Source organism: Miscanthus floridulus, chromosome 6 (assembly GCF_019320115.1).
Source record: "Miscanthus floridulus cultivar M001 chromosome 6, ASM1932011v1, whole genome shotgun sequence".
NCBI classification, from domain to species: Eukaryota; Viridiplantae; Streptophyta; class Magnoliopsida; order Poales; family Poaceae; genus Miscanthus; species Miscanthus floridulus.
The window spans coordinates 47,001,434-47,020,059 of NC_089585.1; the positions used below are offsets into that span (position 1 = coordinate 47,001,434).

The 18,626-nt window shown below is 40.8% G+C and overlaps 1 pseudogene; it reads left to right on the top strand.

Moving 5' to 3' along the window:
- Positions 1-16,373: 16,373 nt before the first annotated feature.
- LOC136456007 (neutral/alkaline invertase 1, mitochondrial-like) lies at positions 16,374-18,626 on the top strand (annotated as a pseudogene).

The window sequence follows — 18,626 nt, forward strand, 5'->3', positions numbered from 1 at the left end:
TCCATGATTTTTGTAGGTCACTGTATAATTCCAAAAATTATGAAATTTGTTTTGGTACACTAATTTGTCATGAGGAAGCCTACATAAAATTTTCAGGTCATTTGGAACAAGTTCATTTTTGGGCTTAATTCCAGATTAATTCAAAAATAAATAAAGATAAACCCTAAGTGTTTGATTAGTGGTATGTGAGTTTACGGAAGTCTTTCCCGATGATCTGTCTGGTCTGCCACTAGACCGAGACATAGACCTAGTACTAAAATTTGACATGTCATCATATGTATTGCAAAGCATTCATATAGTATAAAGTTTTGAATGCATTCACTAAATAAGGTTTATTTCATAATGTTGTTATTTCATGTGATGTGATTCAAAACCCTAAATAAAGATCATGGCTACAAGGGTCAAAATTCATGTGATCATGTGAGGTCATGTGTCATTTGACTTAAATAACCCTAATGGGCCATGTTACTGGTCAAAAATCAAAATTTAAGTAAAAGGAAGACAAATCAAATTTGAATTCATATTCAAATTATAAAAGTCCTTTTTGCCCCTTTTGACTAATTCAAAATCCATGTGGAATTTGGGGTAAAGGCAAAAAGCAAAGTTGGAGGTTACTTTATGTGGATCAAGTTTGGTATTCAAAGTTTTTCAAGTTTACATATAAAATTTGGAGTAATTTTGAAATGATTCAAATGCCCAAATGCACCCCAAATTCAAATTTCAAAATGGAGGCAGAATTTGAAAATGTTCCTAGAAGCAAAGTTGTAGAGTTTGAAAAATTGAACAACTTTCATTTTTGGAGATTTTCAACTTCTTTAGAAAATTTGTGAGTAATTTGAAAAATAGACGCAGTGGCAGTTCTGTAATTATTTCAAAATTCAAAATCCAACCGGAACAGGACGCCACTGCCACCGAGCTGCTTGCTGCCGACCTTCTTCGCCGCTTTCACGCATGGTGACACGCTGCCATCTCCGTGGCAAGCTCATTCGTGTGCTGTCGACGCTAGACGCCTTCTTCCTTTCTATAAATAGGAGCACGCCGTCGTCATTCCTCGGTTTTTCATCGACTGCTCGCCGCCGGTGCCGTTACCACGCTCGTAAAATTCATCCTCGTCGGACCACCTCAGGCCAATTGCGTTGGCCAGTAGCTCCACCTCACCCTGCCGCTCATTCCTGACCTGCTCGCCTCGCTTCTAGCCGATCAGCGCCACCGCGCGACGTCGTCTTCTTCGGAGCCAGCCGAAGCTCCGCCGCGACCCACCTCACCGTGGCCAGGGCGATTCAGTACGTCTCCGCCTGCACCAAGTTCACCCTTGTGATCATGGTGAGCTCCTGAGCATGATGCTCACTCTTCTTTTGACTCTACTGCACCGTAACCATAGCTACATCGACCGCCATCGAGTCCGAGTCGCCATGGCCGGCGTAGAGTTCCATCTGGTGTGCCTGTTACTGTTATGAGGGTTGGGTTAGATTCACGACATGGTGTAGATCATGTTGGTGCAGTCTGTCTCACCAGAGAATCACCGCCGGCGCGTTTTGCTGGTCGGAGCTGGTCGCGCCGCCGTGTCTTGTTCCGTGTCACTGACGAGCGGGACCGCCTGTCAGTGCGAGTGAGGAAGAAGAATAGTGAAAAATTTTATTTTCTGAATTTGTGAATAGTGCTGAAACTTTGGGAATTTGTAGGAAATTCATGATAGCTCGAAAAATTCTAAAATTTTATGTGTAGCTTCTGTACATGTTCTAGTATGATTTAAAAATTTGAAACTTGAAATTTGAATAAATTTTTAATGTTCAAATATTCAGTCCATTAAATGAAAAATGCAATTTCCATGATTTTTGTAGGTCACTGTATAATTCCAAAAATTATGAAATTTGTTTTGGTACACTAATTTGTCATGAGGAAGCTTACATAAAATTTTTAGGTCATTTGGAACAAGTTCATTTTTGGGCTTAATTCTAGATTAATTCAAAAATAAATAAAGATAAACCCTAAGTGTTTGATTAGTGTTGGATCTTGTTTTGGTCATGTTTTGTGACTAGTAGGGTTTCAAGATCCATTTGGTCAAGTCACATGTGTGGTTCTTGATGGTAGGATTGCAAGTTGGTTTTGTTGGCTTGCAACTGTACCGTGAAATAAAATCATTTGCGAGGTGTTTTTACATTTCATGTACCATGAAAGCATCATGTTTACATTATCATCATGTTAAGGCATATGTTATCGCTTCATGTAGAACCCAAGAGTGAAACAATTCTAGTTGAGCAAGTTCTGGAAGAATCCCCGGTTGTCACAGGATTCGATAATCGTGGTACTAATCCGGAACCAGAGATCGTCAACGAAGGCAGGCCCTGGTTTATGCATTAAACCATTACCTTGTTACTTTGAAAAGTTTATCACCTATGATACTTATTGCATTAAGTTGATTAATTCAAATGTTACCTATTTGATGCATTGCCTTCCTTGTTAATTGTTTACCATCCTTGAAGATGTTTTCATTTTCAAAGGCGTAGAATGCTTAGTATGCTTTATGGTAGGCTTTCAAAGTAAAAGTTTCGATACAATCAAAGATGGCATACTGGCCAAAGAAAGAAAGAAGGTAGAATGAACTAGAGACTAGTCGGGTGATGTATCTTGAATTTTGGGTAATGTTGCCAACTATGTCGCTTAAAGGCCACTCATTGTGGATCTTCTGAACAAGACACTTTGTAGTACTGGTCACATACTCTAGTAAGCCTACTTTGGCTAATCTGATGCTAAGATAAATGCCCACACACTAGGAGTGGAGAGATGGCGGGAGTAGCATGTACCCTCGTGGCTGGAATGTGGCCGGATTTGAGGTGTGCTGTGCTCTCGGGTGGCGTGGAGATAGCTTAGTATAGGAGGATCTGGTAGCGAGGTTGATATATGCAAGATTAAGTTCTACATATGTCATGTGATAAGGAATCCTCAGCTAGGACTTAAAAAATATTCGAATTGTCGATGCTCCGCGGATATGGAGACTCGATTCATTACAGAAGCAATGCAGGACTGGTGAATTACTAAAATATGAGAAAAGAATGGAATGAGAAGGGATGGAATATGGGAAAAGTACAATTAGTTTGAGATAATGAACTAAAGGTCTTAAGGGTAAAATTTGAAAATAGGATAAGAATAGTAAGCTTTTAGCAAAGGACTTTGAATTTTGCTACATCCGTACCTTGTCCCAGACCCCTGTATCTTTAAAAGTCTTACACCCCGTTACATCGGGTTAGTCTTGTTGAGTACCTTTGTACTCAGGGTTCGTTAACCCTTGTTGTAGGTGAGTCCCATGCGCAGGCTTGTTTTGGTCCCTGCTGCAAGTCTGTGTTTGAAGTCAATGATGATGAGGAGTAATGAATGGCCTTTGGACAAGGCACTAGTTTGTATGATAAATAAAGTTAATGTAATATTATTCCGCTACTATAGTTGTATGACACTTATGGTATTGTAAGTTTGAAAACAACTAGTTTGTAACTATGTTATCTTAAGACTTCCGCGATCTTTTACTCTGGTATATATGTTTGAATAAAACTGTTGTAATCTGCAATGACTGTGATTGGGATCCTATTTGAAAAGAGAATCATGGATGATTCGAGTTTCTGAGGACACCACCCAAAAGACATGACTAGATACTCATATAGTCCATATTGGGTAATAAATGCTGTCTTTGGGACATCTTCACGTCTGGTCTTAATCTGGTGATAGCTCGATCTCAAGTCTATCTTTGAGAATACCTTAGCTCGCGCAAGTTGATCAAAAAGCAAATCAATTCAGGGTAAGGGGTATTTGTTCTTGATGGTGACTTCATTTAACAGCCGATAGTCAACACATAACCTTAAGGTTTGGTCCTTCTTCTTTGCACCTGGCAGCAAAACCAAACTTCTCATCCAACTTCCCTTTCCTAAGAGTATTGTGGAAATAGTCTGTGCAACTATTGTTGAAGGAGTCAAGAAAATTTTAGTGGTATGTGAGTTTACGGAAGTCTTTCCCGATGATCTGTCTGGTCTGCCACTAGACCGAGACGTAGACCTAGTACTAAAATTTGACATGTCATCATATGTATTGCAAAGCATTCATATAGTATAAAGTTTTGAATGCATTCACTAAATAAGGTTTATTTCATAATGTTGTTATTTCATGTGATGTGATTCAAAACCCTAAATAAAGATCATGGCTACAAGGGTCAAAATTCATGTGATCATGTGAGGTCATGTGTCATTTGACTTAAATAACCCTAATGGGCCATGTTACCGGTCAAAAATCAAAATTTAAGTAAAAGGAAGACAAATCAAATTTGAATTCATATTCAAATTATAAAAGTCCTTTTTGCCCCTTTTGACTAATTCAAAATCCATGTGGAATTTGGGGTAGAGACAAAAAGCAAAGTTGGAGGTTATTTTATGTGGATCAACTTTGGTATTCAAAGTTTTTCAAGTTTACATATAAAATTTGGAGTAATTTTGAAATGATTCAAATGCCCAAATGCACCCCAAATTCAAATTTCAAAATGGAGGCAGAATTTGAAAATGTTCCTAGAAGCAAAGTTGTAGACTTGGAAAAATTGAACAACTTTCATTTTTGGAGATTTTCAACTTCTTTAGAAAATCTGTGAGTAATTTGAAAAATGGATGCAGTGGCAGTTCTATAATTATTTCAAAATTCAAAATCCAACCGGAACAGGACGCCACTGCCACCGAGCTGCTTGCTGCCGACCTTCTTCGCCGCTTTCACGCATGGTGACACGCTGCCATCTCCATGGCAAGCTCATTCGTGTGCTGTCGACGCCAGACGCCTTCTTCCTTTCTATAAATAGGAGCACGCCGTCGTCATTCCTCGGTTTTTCGTCGACTGCTCGCCGCCGGTGCCATTCCCGCGCTCGTAAAATTCATCCTCGTCAGACCACCTCAGGCCAATTGCGTTGGCCAGTAGCTCCACCTCACCCTGCCGCTCATTCCTGACCTGCTCGCCTCGCTTCTAGCCGATCAGCGCCACCGCGCGACGTCGTCTTCTTCGGAGCCAGCCGAAGCTCCGCCGCGACCCACCTCACCGTGGCCAGGGCGATTCAGTACGTCTCCGCCTGCACCAAGTTCACCCTCGTGATCACGGTGAGCTCCTGAGCATGATGCTCACTCTTCTTTTGACTCTACTGCACCGTAACCATAGCTACATCGACTGCCATCGAGTCCGAGTCGCCATGGCCGGCGTAGAGTTCCATCTGGTGTGCCTGTTACTGTTATGAGGGTTGGGTTAGATTCATGACATGGTGTAGATCATGTTGGTGCAGTCCGTCTCACCAGAGAATCACCGTCGGTGCGTTTTGCTGGTCGGAGCTGGTCGCGCCGCCGTGTCTTGTTCCGTGTCACTGACGAGCGGGACCGCCTGTCAGTGCGAGTGAGGAAGAAGAACAGTGAAAATTTTTATTTTCTGAATTTGTGAATAGTGCTGAAACTTTGGGAATTTGTAGGAAATTCATGATAGGTCGAAAAATTCTAAAATTTTATGTGTAGCTTCTGTACATGTTCTAGTATGATTTAAAAATTTGAAACTTGAAATTTGAATAAATTTTTAATGTTCAAATATTCAGTCCATTAATTGAAAAATGCAATTTCCATGATTTTTGTAGGTCACTGTATAATTCCAAAAATTATGAAATTTGTTTTGGTACACTAATTTGTCATGAGGAAGCTTACATAAAATTTTCAGGTCATTTGGAATAAGTTCATTTTTGGGCTTAATTCTAGATTAATTCAAAAATAAATAAAGACAAACCCTAAGTGTTTGATTAGTGTTGGATCTTGTTTTGGTCATGTTTTGTGACTAGTAGGGTTTCAAGATCCATTTGGTCAAGTCACATGTGTGGTTCTTGATGGTAGGATTGCAAGTTGGTTTTGTTGGCTTGCAACTGTACCATGAAATAAAATCATTTGCGGGGTGTTTTTACATTTCATGTACCATGAAAGCATCATGTTTACATTATCATCATGTTAAGGCATATGTTATCATTTTGTGTAGAACCTAAGAGTGAAACAATTCTAGTTGAGCAAGTTCTGGAAGAATCCCCGGTTGTCACAGGATTCGATAATCGTGGTACTGATCCAGAACCTGAGATCGTCAACGAAGGCAAGCCCTGGTTTATGCATTGAACCATTACCTTATTACTTTGAAAAGTTTATCACCTATGATACTTATTGCATTAAGTTGATTAATTCAAATGTTACCTATTTGATGCATTGCCTTCCTTGTTAATTGTTTACCATCCTTGAAGATGTTTTCATTTTCAAAGGCATAGAATGCTTAGTATGCTTTATGGTAGGCTTTCAAAGTAAAAGTTTCAATACAATCAAAGATGGCATACTGGCCAAAGAAAGAAAGAAGGTAAAATGAACTAGAGACTAGTCGGGTGACTTATCTTGAATTTTGGGTAATGTTGCCGACTATGTCGCTTAAAGACCACTCATTATGGATCTTCTGAACGAGACACTTTGTAGTACTGGTCACATACTCCGGTAAGCCTACTTTGGCTAATCCGATGCTAAGACGAATGCCCACGCACTAGGAGTGGAGAGATGGCGGGAGTAGCGTGTACCCTTATGGCTGGAATGTGGCCGGATTTGAGGTGTGCTGTGCTCTCGGGTGGCGTGGAGACGGCTTAGTATAGGAGGATCTGGTAGCGAGGTTGATATATGCAAGATTAAGTTCTACATATGTCGTGTGATAAGGAATCCCTAGCTAGGACTTAAAAATATTCGAATTGTCGATGCTCCACAGATATGGAGACTTGATTCATTACCGAAGCAATGCAGGACTGGTGAATTACTAAAATATGAGAAAAGAATGGATTGAGAAGGGATGGAATATGGGAAAAGTACAATTAGTTTGAGATAATGAACTAAAGGTCTTAAGGGTAAAATTTGAAAATAGGATAAGAATAGTAAGCTTTTGGCAAAGAACTTTGAATTTTGCTACATCCGTACCTTGTCCCAGACCCCTGCATCTTTAAAAGTCTTACACCCCGTTACATTGGGTTAGTCTTGTTGAGTACCTTTATACTCAGGGTTTGTTAACCCTTGTTGTAGGTGAGTCCCATGCGCAGGCTTATTTTGGTCCCTGCTGCATGTCTGTGTTTGAAGTCAACGACGATGAGGAGTAATGAATGGCCTTTGGACAAGGCACTAGTTTGTATGATAAATAAAGTTAATGTAATATTATTCCGCTACTATAGTTGTATGACACTTATGGTATTGTTAGTTTGAAAACAACTGGTTTGTAACTATGTTATCTTAGGACTTCCGTGATCTTTTACTCTGGTATATATGTTTGAATAAAACTGTTGTAATCTGCAATGACTGTGATTAGGATCCTATTTGAAAAGAGAATCGTGGATGATTCGGGTTTCCGAGGATACCTGATAGACCTGTTGAGTTGTTGGGAACTCGTGAACGCTATCTGAGGTCTGTTAAGACAACGATAGGTGCACATGGGCCTAATTCCTTAGGAGGTTCTGCTATATCTGGTATCAGAGCAATTCCCATCTAAGATCATTGTAGGTTACTTTGGAAAACCTTCGAAATGATTTGGATCAAGGAAAGTAAACATGATATTTCAAAAGTTCAATTTCTTTCTTCTTACCTTTGGGCTAGACTCAATCCTGTCTTATTTGAAAGTTTGTGGTGGATAATATGATTAGGTTTGTCCTATGTATTAAAAATCTAGTACTTATGATTATATAAATCTGTTGTACTTAGATTCGTAAGATCGATTCATGCATCATGCTTAAGCACATTGCATAATAAATCCCCTTAATAGTGGTTGGGTAAGTAATGTCAATCCCATTCTTGCTAACCTCCATTATCCTCAAGCTATTCTTATAGTCCTACCTTAAATCCTACAGGCTATGGCAAAGACCAAGAAAACCGCACGCAAGTCCACCGGACCTCATGGAGTCCCTCATCATCAGTTGGCACCAAGAAACCACGAGCTCAGTGAAGGTAGTGCCAAGACCCTAGGAGATGAAGGATCTTCAAGCAACCCCACCAACATCGAGAACCTTAACAAGGAGCTCAACACTCTTCGTCGAGCACATGCCAAAGATCAAGAAGAGTTGGCAGAAATGCAAAGGGGCATCACCATGACCATGGAGCTGCGGAATGAAGCCTAGACATGAGAGGATGTGGCCAATGAACGCGTCCATGAGTTGGAGTTCTACGTAGAAGACCTGGAGATGGACAATGCCATTCTTCATGAGAATGTCCACCTGTTGTACACTCAACTTCATCCTCCTCATGGGGATGGTGAAGTTACTGATGAAGAAATGATTGTAGCTCTAGGAGAAGTTGAGAATGAAGAAGAGGAGGAGGATCCTGAGGAGTTAGTGTACTTCTCAGATGAAGATGAGGTTTCATTCGATATGGGCATGGATGCCGAAGACTGAGAGCTCAGAGTAGAAATAGTTCCTTTACTGCTTTCTTAGAAAACCAGGGTTGTCTTGTGGGATACAAGACATGTAATATAAATAAGTACCCTTTGTAGTATGAAACCTTTTGAATGCTTTCAATAAAGAATAATGTAAGTAAACGTGTTTCTCTAACAGATGCCTCGTCCTATAACCTGAACTGGTGCTAGTGGCTCGCACGACGATGATGAGTGCCCAAATCCTCCACCAATGCCTTCAATGATGGCAGATGCCATAGCCACACTCATCAATGCAATGGTAGAGAATGCTAGGCTGTTAAGGGAATTGGCGCAGAACCAGCAGGCACTATACCCTAATCGTGGCCATCATAATAATGGAAACGACGAGTCAACCTATGTGGATTTTACTGACACACGTCCACCTGTGTTCTCTAAAGCAGATGAACCTTTAGAAGCAGACGATTGGCTTAGGACAATAGAGCAAAAGTTCGAGCTGATTCACTGTACTAAGGTTCAGAAACCAAGGTTTGCGGCACAGCAACTTCGAGGAGCTGCTGGTGCCTGGTGGGCAAATTTGGTAGCAGTACAGCCCACTGGTCACCAAATCAACTGGAGGGAGTTCAAGGATGCCTTCAGGGACATTATATTCTAGATGGTGTGATGACCATGAAGTTAGAAGAGTTCTTGGCTCTTAAGCAAGGGGAGCACCCAGTGATGTATTATGTTGGGTGTTTTAACCACCTATCGTAGTATGCTATTGAGTATGTGAATACTGACAGGAAGAAAAAGAATCATTTTCTTAGAGGCCTAAACACTAAACTTCAGACCATGATGGCAACTTGTGGTAACGCAACTTACCATGAGACAATCAACATTGCTATCGCTTCGGAAGAGAATTATCACCGACACAAGGAGGCGAAGAAGAAGAAAATATTTGCTTCTGGATCGTCGAGTGGAAAGCATCAGAAGATAGTCTACCATCCTCAGAATCATAGCCGTGCATCATTCCACCCACAACAAGGCCAAAGTAGGCAGCAGATCTTTATTCGCCCTGCAACTAATATGCCTTATACTCATCAAGCACCGCAGTAGCAAAACAATACAAATAATGCAAACTGCAATGCTACTCCCTAGAATCACAATTTTTCATGTTATAATTGTGGTAAACCCGGACACTTTTCCTGAGAATGTCCGTATCCTAGGAAGAACAATCCTGATGTACCCAAAGCCCCTGTTAATCAAGCTCAGAATCAGTACAAGGGCAATGCTCAGAACAATCAGAAGGGTTAGGCTGAGAAGAAAACTAGAAGGGTCTTTTATACTCAAGTGGAATCTATTCCAGAAGGAGAACCAGTTATGATGGGTATGTTTCCCATTGCTAAGCATCCTGCAATTACCTTATTTGATTCTGGTGCATCCCATACATTCATCAATCTTACATTTGTTGTGAAGCATGGGATAACTATTGGGAAAACAAAAGAACCCTATCATATACAGTCGCCCGGGGGATGAATCTGTACAAGGGAGGTAGTTCAGCATGTACCTATTGATTTGGGAGGTTATGAGTTCCCTACCAATATGCTGATATTAAAGGATCAAGATATAGATGTGATCCTTGGTATGAATTGGTTAACTCAACACGGGGCTATCATAGATGTCCTGCGTAGAACCATAAGGATAAATGCACCTGGCAGCAAAACCCAACTTCTCATCCAACTTCCCTTTCCTAAGAGTACAGTGGAAATAGTCTGTGCAACTATTGTTGAAGGAGTCAAGAAAATTTCAGTGGTATGTGAGTTTATGGATGTCTTTCCCGATGATCTGCCTGGTCTACCACCAGACCGAGACGTAGAGTTCAGAATTGATCTGAAACCAGGGACAGCACCAGTGTCCAGAAGAGCATATAGGATGCCACCAAAAGAACTAGCAGAATTAAAAATGCAACTACAAGAGTTGTTAGACAAAGGTTTCATTCAACCCAGTTCATCACTTTAGGGATGCCCTGCAATCTTCATGAAGAAGAAGGACCAAACCTTAAGGTTATGTGTTGACTATCGGTCGTTAAATGAAGTCACCATCAAGAACAAATACCCCTTACCCCGAATTGATTTGCTTTTTGATCAACTTGCAGGAGCTAAGGTATTCTCGAAGATAGACTTGAGATTGGGCTATCACCAGATTAAGATCAGACGTGAAGATGTGCCAAAGACAGCATTTACTACCCGATATGGACTATATGAGTATCTAGTCATGTCTTTTGGGCTGACCAATGCCCCGGCTCATTTCATGTACCTAATGAACTCAGTTTTCATGCTTGAGTTAGATAAGTTTGTCGTGGTGTTTATTGATGACATTCTTATCTACTCTAAGAGCAAAGAGGAACATGCAGAACATCTCCGTATTGTTCTACAAAGATTAAGAGATCACCAATTATATGCCAAATTCAGCAAATGTGCATTTGGTTGGAGGAAGTACAATTTCTGGGTCATGTGCTATCTGCTGAAGGTATAGCTGTAGATCCGAGCAAGGTAGAAGAAGTCCTTAATTGGAAAGCACCTACAACTGTTCATCAAGTTCATAGTTTCCTAGGGTTGGTAGGGTATTACTGTCGGTTTATCCTTGACTTCTCCAGAATTGCGAAGCCAATTACTGGACTATTAAAAAATCAAACTAAGTTTGTATGGTCAACAGAATGTGAAGAGGCCTTTCAGACATTGAAGAAGTTGTTGACAACTGCACCAGTATTAGCACAACCTGATATCGAGAGGCCATTTGATATCTATTGTGATGCATCTAGAATTGGTATTGGCTGTGTTCTGATGCAAGAAGACAGAGTCATAGCATATGCTTCCAGACAACTGAAGAAGCATGAAGAACATTATCCCACCCATGATCTTGAATTAGCTATTGTTGTTCATTCACTCAAGATTTAGCGACATTATTTATTGGGCAATATATGTCATATCTATACGGATCACAAAAGTTTGAAATACATCTTCACCAAGTCAGAATTGAATATGAGGCAAAGAAGATGGTTGGAACTTATTAAAGATTATGATTTAGAAGTGCACTATCATCCGGGCAAGGCTAATGTGGTTGCCGATGCCCTGAGTCGCAAGAGTCATTGTCATTGCCTAATTATAGAACCTATGCAGAGAACATTGTGTCAAGAGATGGAGCATCTGGATTTACAAATCATAGAACAAGGTTCCCCATCCAATATTGTAGTTGAGTCCACTATCAAAAATCAAATCATTGCTGCTCAACAGAAAAGTAAGGGCATAGCCCATATCAAGGACAAAGTCAGATCTGGAAAACCAACATGTTTCAAGATTGATGAATCGGGTGTCGTATGGTTCAAGGATAGATTGGTAATACCCAAAAATCCAGAGCTGTGAAAGCAGATTCTTGATGAAGCTCATTCTACAAGATACTCCATTCATCCGGGTAGCAACAAAATGTATCATGATCTGAGAAAGAGATATTGGTGGACCAAAATGAAAATAGAAATAGCTCAATATGTAGCCAAGTGTGATATTTGTCAGAGAGTCAAAGCGGTTCATATGAAGACTGCAGGTCCATTACATTCGTTGTCAGTTCCATCTTGGAAGTGGGAAGATATTTGTATGGACTTCATCGTGGGATTGCCTAGGACATCTGCAGGCTACAATTCAATATGGGTTATTATTGATTGTCTAACTAAGATAGCTCATTTCCTACTAGTTAGAGATAAATATCGAGCGGAGTAGTATGCCAAGCTTTTTCTTGATAGAATCTTCAGTCTGCATGGGGCACCCAAGACCATTGTCTCTGACAGAGGGTCATTGTTCATATCCAAGTTTTGGAAAAGTCTACATGAGTCTTTGGGAACTAAACTTATTCGTAGTTCTGCTTATCATCCATAAATAGATGGATGGACTGAAAGGGTAAATCAAATTCTTGAAGATATATTAAGAGCATGTGTTCTTTCTTTTGGTGCTAAATGGGATGAATGCCTTCCCTTAGCTGAATTCTCGTATAACAATAGCCATCAAGAGAGCATTAAAATGGCACCCTTCGAGGCACTGTATGGCCGTAGGTGCCAAACACCTTTAAATTGGTCAGAAGCTGGAGAACGTTGGTTCTTTGGACCGGATGTGGTCAAGGAAGCTGAAGAGAAAGTTTAAACTCATACAAGCCAATATGAAGGTAGCTCAATCTCGACAAAAAAGCTATGCTGATAAGAGGAGACGACCGCTAGAATTCAAAGTGGGAAATTATATCTACCTCAAGGTATCATCGATGGAAGGAGTTCATCGTTTGGGATTCGGGGAAAGTTGGCGCCCCGTTTTGTAGGTCCTTTTCAATCCAACAACGGTGTGGGCCTATCGCCTATCGCGTCAAACTACCTGATCACATGTCCGCTGTGCATGATATCTTCCATGTATCTCAGTTAAAGAAGTGCCTTCAAGTACCTGACCAAGAGATCAACTTTGGTGATGTAGAACTGGAACCTAATTTGACTTATGCTGAGTACCCCACTAGAGTCTTAGATCAGAAAGATCGAGTCACTCGGAGACGTACGATCAAGTTCTACAAAGTACAATGGAATCAACACACTGAAGATGAAGCTACTTGGGAGTCCGAGGATTACTTAGAAGAGAATTTTCCTGACTTCTTCGCTTCTATCTAGTTGCAATACCTTGTCTATATTGTAACTTGTCTCTTTTGTCAACGGAATGGAAAACCCCCTCACTCGCCTTTTGAATAAAGTTCTAATGTGTTAGCTTGACACATTTCCTTTTCCATTACTTAGCCTTAAGTTTTAAATCTCGGGACGAGATTTCTTTAAGGGGGAAGGGTTGTAACACCTCTGGTGTTTTGACCTAGTACTAAAATTTGACATGTCATCATATGTATTGCAAAGCATTCATTAGTATAAAGTTTTGAATGCATTCACTAAATAAGGTTTATTTCATAATGTTGTTATTTCATGTGATGTGATTCAAAACCCTAAATAAAGATCATGCGCTACAAGGGACAAAATTCATGTGATCATGTGAGGTCATGTGTCATTTGACTTAAATAACCCTAATGGGCCCATGTTACTGGTCAAAAATCAAATTTAAGTAAAAGGAAGACAAATCAAATTTGAATTCATATTCAAATTATAAAAGTCCTTTTTGCCCCTTTTGACTAATTCAAAATCCATGTGGAATTTGGGGTAGAGGCAAAAAAGCAAAGTTGGAGGTTATTTTATGTGGATCAACTTTGGTATTCAAAGTTTTTCAAGTTTACATATAAAATTTGGAGTAATTTTGAAATGATTCAAATGCCCAAATGCACCCCAACTTCAAATTTCAAAATGGAGGCAGAATTTGAAAATGTTCCTAGAAGCAAAGTTGTAGAGTTTGAAAAATTGAACAACTTTCATTTTGGAGATTTTCAACTTCTTTAGAAAATTTGTGAGTAATTTGAAAAATGGATGTAGTGGTAGTTCTGTAATTATTTCAAAATTCAAAATCCAACCGGAACAGGACGCCACCGCCACCGAGCTGCTTGCCGCCGACCTTCTTCGCCGCTTTCACGCGTGGTGACACCCTGCCATCTCCGTGCAAGCTCATTCGTGTGCTGTCGACGCCAGACGCCTCTTCCTTTCTATAAATAGGAGCACGCCGTCGTCCATTCCTCAGTTTTTCGGCGACTGCTCGCCCCGGTGCCATTGCCGCGCTCGCACAAATTCATCCTGTCGGACCAGCTCAGGCCAATGGCTTTGGCCAGTAGCTCTGCCCTCACCCTCGCCGCATTCCCGACCTGCTCGCCTCGCTTCTAGCCGATCAGCGCCACCGCACGACGTCGTCTTCTTCGGAGCCGGCCGAAGCTCCGCCGCGACCCACCTCACCGTGGCTAGGGGATTCAGTACGTCTCCGCCTGCACCAGTTCACCCTCGTGATCACGATGAGCTCCTGAGCATGATGCTCGCTCTTCTTTTGACTCTACGGACACAGTAGCATAGCTTACGTCGACCGCCAGTCGAGTCCGAAGTCAGCCATGGTCCGGAGGGCGTAGAGGTTCCATCTGGTTTGCCTGTTACTATTCTGAGGGTTGGGTTAGATTCACGACATGGTGTAGATCATGTGGTGCAGTCCGTCTCAACAGAGATCCACCGCCGGCGCATTTGCTGGTCGGAGCTGGTCGCAGCCGCCTGTGTCTTGTTCCGTGTCACTAACGAGCAGAGACCGCCTGTCAGTGCGAGTGAGGAAGAAGAACAGTGAAAATTTTTATTTTCTGAATTGTGAATAGTGCTACAACTTTGGGAATTTGTAGGAAATTCATGATAGCTCGAAAAATTCTAAAATTTTGTGTGTAGCTTCTGTACATGTTCTAGTATGATTTAACAAATTTGAAACTTGAAATTTGAATAAATTTTTAATGGTTCAACATATTAGTCCATTAATTGAAAAATGCAATTTCCCTGATTTTTGTAGGTCACTGTATAATTCCAAAAATTATGAAATTTGTTTTGGTACACTAATTGTCATGAGGAAGCTTACATAAAATTTTAAGGTCATTTGGAACAAGTTCATTTTTGGGCTTAATTCCAGATTAATTCAAAAATAAATAAAGACAAACCCCTAAGTGTTTTGATTAGTGTTGGATCTTGTTTTTGGTCTGTTTTGTGACTAGTAGGGTTTCAAGATCCATTGTTCAAGTCACCTGTGTGTTCTTGATGGTAGGATTGCAAGTTGGTTTTGTTGGCTGCAACTGTACCTGCGTGAAATAAAATCATTTGTGGGGTGTTTTTTACATTTCATGTACCATGAAAGCATAATGTTTACATTATCATCATGTTAAGGCATATGTTATCGTTTCTAGTTAGAGACCCAAGAGTGAAACGATTCTAGTTGAGCAGAGTTCTGGAAGAATCCCCGGTTGTCACGGGATTCGATAATTGTGGTACTGATCCGGAACCTGAGATCGTCAACGAAGGCAAGCCCCGGTTTATGCATTAAACCATTACCTTGTTTACTTTGAAAAGTTTATCACCTATGTTACTTATTGCATTAAGTTGATTAATTCAAATGTTACCTACTTGATGCATTACCTACCTTGTTAATTGTTTACCATCCTTGAAGATGTTTTTTTACAAAGGCGTAGATGCTTAGTATGCTTTATGGTAGGCTTTCAAAGTAAAAGTTTCGATACAATCAAAGATGGCATACTGGCCAAAGAAAGAAAGAAGAGAATGAACTAGAGACTAGTCGGGTGACTTATCTTGAATTTGGGTAATGTTGCCGACTATGTCGCTTAAAGGCCACTCATTGTGGATCTTCTGAACGAGACACTTTGTAGTACTGGTCACATACTCCGGTAAGCCTACTTCGGCTAATCCGATACTAAGACGAATGCCCACGCACTGGGAGTGGAGAGATGGCGGGAGTAGCATGTACCCTCGTGGCTGGAATGTGGCCGGATTTGAGGTGTGCTGTGCTCTCGGGTGGCGTGGAGACGGCTTAGTATAGGAGGATCCGGTAGCGAGGTTGATATATGCAAGATTAAGTTCTACATATGTCGTGTGATAAGGAATCCCCAGCTGGGACTTGAATCAATTCGAATTGCCGGTGCTCCGGATATGGAGACTCGATTCATTACAGAAGCAATGCAGGACTGGTGAATTACTAAAATATGAGAAAAGAATGGAATGAGAAGGAATGGAATATGGGAAAAGTACATTTAGTTTGAGATAATGAACTAAAGGTCTTAGGGTAAAATTGAAAATAGGATAAGAATAGTAAGCTTTTGGCAAAGGACTTTGAATTTTGCTACATCCTTACCTTGTCCCAACCCCTGCATCTTTAAAAGTCTTACACCCCGTTACGTCGGGTTAGTCTTGTTGAGTACTTTGTACTCAGGGTTGTTAACCCTTGTTGCAGGTGAGTCCCATGCCTTTCTTTATGATTAGAGCTGGGAGAAAACTGTTGATTGTTACAGCCCTGGGCAAGGATTGATGCCAGCTAGCTTCAAGATTAGGACCGTACCACTTGATGAGAACAATGAAGGATTTGAGGAGGTCTTGGACCCTGACTTCGGTGAGGCAGCCATTGGCCGTGTAGCTCCTGTGGATTCTGGTATGTATCTTGTTCCTACATAAGCTGCATATAAGAATTCGTTTTGAAGTTACTGTTATCATGCATCTTTGTTCTGCTACTTCAACCCTATTTATCTTTTTGCAGGACTGTGGTGGATTATTTTGTTGAGAGCTTACTGCAAGATTACAGGAGACAATTCTTTGCTAGAAAGAGTTGATGTGCAGACAGGAATTCAATTGATACTGAGTTTGTGTTTGGCTGATGGGTTTGACATGTTCCCAACATTACTAGTTACAGATGGATCATGCATGATAGACAGGAGGATGGGAATACATGGGCATCCTCTTGAAATCCAAGTAAGTTGAGTTTGATTGCTTATGGCTTAATTCACTAGATCCTGGAATAATGATCTATAATGTTATTCAACAATAGGAAAAATATGCTGCCATATAGGGACCATTGTTTTTCTTGTGCAGGACTAATTTAATTTATAACAAAAGAAAATAGTTATGCTATTCTTCTTTTATAAACCTAGATTTATTTGGCATATCAGCTGAAGATCTGTACTTACAAGTTCTTTCTGTTACGCAGGCTTTGTTCTACTCTGCTTTACGATGCTCACGAGAAATGCTTGTTGTGAACAATGGATCGAAAAACCTCATCCGTGCCATTAACACCAGGCTCAGTGCATTGTCCTTTCACATCATAGAAATATTACTGGGTTGACATGAAGAAGATAAATGAGATATACAGATACAAAACAGAAGAATACTCCCATGATGCCACTAACAAATTCAACATTTACCCTGAGCAAATCCCTTCCTGGCTTGTTGACTGGATTCCTGAGAAAGGAGGTTACCTTATAGGGAATCTGCAGCCAGCTCACATGGATTTCAGGTTCTTCTCTCTTGGCAACCTTTGGGCCATAGCTTCGTCTCTAACTACTCCAAAACAAGCTGAGGGAATTCTTAGCCTTATTGAAGAAAAATGGGATGATCTTGTAGCAAACATGCCCCTCAAGATATGCTACCCTGCAATGGAAGATGATGAATGGCGCATTATTACTGGCAGTGATCCTAAGAATACGTAAGCATCCTTGCTTGTAGAATCAATTTTTCGTTCTGTCCTTCCATGTCCTTCGGTTTGTCATATCTCCCTTTTTGTGGTTCTCTATCTATTTCTTTTTTTTAAGATTAAACTTCTCTTTTGTAAACATCACATCAATTGTTGACATGTGTCCACTTTGTGCATGTGCAGCCCATGGTCATATCATAATGGTGGATCTTGGCCCACCCTATTGTGGCAGGTAAATATCAACACCAATGCTTTCAAATTTCTTGTTAATTTTCATGCTTGTAGATCATTGCTGACATATCCTTGTTCCTGTTCACATAGTTCACATTGGCGTGCATAAAAATGGGTAGACCAGAATTGGCCCGGAGAGCCATTGCTGTGGCCGAGGAGAGACTCTCAGATGACAAGTGGCCGGAATACTACGACACCCGATCGGGGAGGTTCATTGGGAAGCATCCCGATCTTATCAGACATTGGACTATTGCTGGTTTTCTGACCTCTAAAATGTTGCTGGAGAACCCAGAGCTGGCTTCTATTCTGACCTGTGATGAGGACCCTTGAGCTGCTCGAAGGCTGTGCTTGCTGCCTGTCCACGAAGAGGACCAGGTGCTCACGCCGGGCTGCCAAGTCACATACTGGGTGAAGCTGTGAGGCTCATGTTCTTGCTACTGCGAGGCGCACAATGTATACTACCGACGGAGAATTAACCAAGACAGACTCTTCAGCTGTACATTAGTATAGGTTTATGTTAGATACCCATCCATTCATTTCCTCGGTGGCTGCTCATTCTTTTTGCTGAGCTACCACTGATGGGAACTACCCTGGGTGATACCGGTGGTTGAAAGAAGAGAGCAAAACATATTCGAAGTTTGTGCTCTCATGTACACAGAAAATGAAATCTGTTATTATTTGAGCTGCCTGCTGCTCATTTGGGAGCGCTGTTGAAGCCCCTAACCATTGTATGCCTTATTCGTACTTGAATGTAATATGTGGTGTCATTTGCAAACCAAACTGTGACACTGTATCATGTTCATTTCATATTATGGTTACATTTTT